The following is a 2,500-nucleotide window of genomic DNA, read 5'->3' as shown; positions in this document are numbered from 1 at the left end:
CCTTCCGTGAGGCGAGATTGTCGGGGTGCGGTCAAGTATGGGATGGATGAAGAGCGGATTGGATTGGTGTTCGGGAAGGCCTTACGGAGGAGAGGTGGGATTGTTGTGGATTGGTGTTCGGGAAGGACGAAAAGCAATACGAGTTCCCAGGGTTACCACCCTAGTCCTTCTCGATCGTCGTCCCCTGTAGTTCCCCCCTTTTTCCGAAGGCACGGGGTTTGGGAAGTTGGTTCTCTATTTGAGCCTCCCCTTGTGAGCCGGTAGCCACATTTGATATCTCTTGCTTTCCTGTTGTTTTCTTCCCTTCTTGCTTTTGGCCCCTTAGATTTACGGAGAAAAGGTGGGATTGTTGTGGATTGGTGTTCAGGAAGAACGAAAAGTTGTGCGAGTTTCGAGGGTGGCCACCCTAGTCCTTCTCGATCACCGTCCCCTGTAGTTCCCCCCCTTTTTGCGAAGGCACGGGGGCGGGGAATCTTATTCCATGTTTGAGCCTCTCCCCATGAGCTGGTGGACGCGTTTGATATCTCTCTTTCTTTCATGTTGTTTTCTTCCTTTCTTTCGGCCCCTAGCTTTACGGAGAAAAGCTGGGATTGTTGTGGATTGGTGTTCGGGAAGGACGAAAAGCAGTGAGAGTTCCTAGGGTGGCCACCCTAGTCCTTCTCGATCGTCGTCCCCTGCAGTTCCCACTTTTTTGCGAAGGCACGGGGTTGGGGAAGCTTGTTCTCTATTTGAAGCCTCCTCCCCTTGTGAGCCGGTAGCCACGGTTGATATATCCCTTTCTCTCTTGTTGTTCTCTTCCCTTCTTCCTCGTGGCCCCTAGCTTTACGGAGAAAAGGTGGGATTGTTGTGGATTGGTGTTCCGGAAGGACGAAACGCAGTGCGAGCTCCCGGGGTGGCCACCCTCGTCCTTCTCGATCGTCGTCCCCTTCAATTCCCCCCTTTTGCCGAAGGCACGGGGCTTGGGAGGCTTGTGCTTTGTTTGTGCTTTGTTTTCTACCCTGTTCTCTTCCTTTCGGTCCCTAGCTCTACGGAGAAAAGGGGGAATTGTTGTGGGCTGGTGTCGGGGAAGGGCTAAAAGCAGCACGAGCTCCCGGGGTGGCCACCCTAGTCCTTCTCGGTCGCTGTCCCACGCATTTCCCCCCTTTTTGCGAGGGCGTGGGGCTGGGGGGAGATTGTCCTCTGTTCGAGCCTCCCCCCTTGAGGGGGTTAGACACCTTTGTTTCTCTTTCTCTCATGCGTTTTTCCTCCTTTTGCCCCTTGGCCTTACATTTGTTGTGGGGGGTTGCCCCTATTTAGTTTTGTGGCCGATTTTTCGGTAATACGTGGAAACGACTCTCGGCAACGGATATCTCGGCTCTTGTTACGATGAAGAACGTAGCGAAATGCGATACTTAGTGTGAATTGCAGAATCCCGTGAATCATCGCGTTTTTGAACGCAATTTGCGCCCGAGTCCTCGGTCGAGGGCACGTCTGTCTGGGCGTCGCATCCCATTCAAACGCGCTCCCTGCAATATGCTAGGGAGCAGTGAAGCTAGTCGTCCGTGCCCCATGCGGTGCAGTCGGCTGAAATACCTCAAGCGATGTTTTGTGGCGTGCGTCGGCGAGCGGTGATCTTGTCCCCTTGGATGGGCAGTCGGCGTTAGCCGATGCGGGCTTTGTGTGGCATCGCTCGAACTTGCTTTGCTCTCTCTTGTCCTCCCATGGGGTAGGGCGGATTTAGCTCCAACTTTGCGACCTCAGCTCAGGCGAGAACATCCGCTAAGTTTAAGCATATAATTAAGCGGAGGAAAAGAAACTTACAAGGATTCCCCTAGTAGCGACGAGCAAACCGGGAAGAGCCGAGCATGAAAAGCGGGTGGCGACGCCGCCTGAATTGTAGTCTGTAGAAGCGTCCTCAGCGGTGGACCTGGGCCAAGTCCCTTGGAAGGGGGCGCCTGAGAGGGTGACAGCCCTGTCGGCCCGGGACCCTGCCGTATCACGAGGCGTTGTCGGCGAGTCGGGTTGTTTGGGAATGCAGCCCTAATTGGGTGGTAAATTCCATCCAAGGCTAAATACGGGCGAGAGACCGATAGCGAACAAGTACCGCGAGGGAAAGATGAAAAGGACTTTGAAAAGAGAGTTAAATAGTGCTTGAAATTGCCAGGAGGGAAGCGGATGGAGGCTGTCGATGCATCTTGGTCGGATGTGGAACGGCTCAGGCTGGTCCGCCGCTCGACTTGAGGTGCAAACCAACACGGGCTGTTGCATCGTCACAAGCGCGGACGGATTACTGCCTGTCGGTTTGCCGCTGCAGTGGTCGAGGAACGAAGCGTGCGCCCTCGTGGCGGGCCGTGTGCACCTGCGCGGTTGTGGTGTTGGTTGGCGGGCTTTCCATTCGACCCGTCTTGAAACACGAACCAAGGAGTCTAACATGTGTGCGAGTCGGCGGGTTTGAAAACTTGCGAGGCGCAAGGAAGCTGACGGGCGAGATCCCCTCTCTGGGGGGTGCATCGTCGACCGA

At 55.1% G+C, this 2,500-nt stretch overlaps 2 non-coding genes across 2 annotated transcripts in view; both read left to right on the top strand.

The window, feature by feature from the left end:
* Positions 1 to 1,330: 1,330 nt before the first annotated feature.
* On the top strand, positions 1,331 to 1,484 carry LOC149222113 (5.8S ribosomal RNA). Its single transcript, XR_016249970.1, has one exon. It is a non-coding gene; the product is annotated as a 5.8S ribosomal RNA (ribosomal RNA).
* A 247-nt stretch (positions 1,485 to 1,731) lies between these two features.
* The window catches only part of LOC149222112 (25S ribosomal RNA), a 3,409-nt gene continuing 2,640 nt past the window's right edge, over positions 1,732 to 2,500 (top strand). The window contains exon 1 of the ribosomal RNA XR_016249931.1: positions 1,732 to 2,500. This exon is cut by the window's right edge and continues 2,640 nt beyond it. This is a non-coding gene — a ribosomal RNA (25S ribosomal RNA).

Source organism: Pinus tabuliformis, chromosome Q, assembly GCF_031772625.1.
Source record: "Pinus tabuliformis cultivar Carrire ecotype Pingquan chromosome Q, CPIR1, whole genome shotgun sequence".
NCBI classification, from domain to species: Eukaryota; Viridiplantae; Streptophyta; class Pinopsida; order Pinales; family Pinaceae; genus Pinus; species Pinus tabuliformis.
The sequence above is the reverse complement of the archived record's forward strand: the minus strand, read 5'-3'. Positions and strand labels throughout refer to the sequence as shown.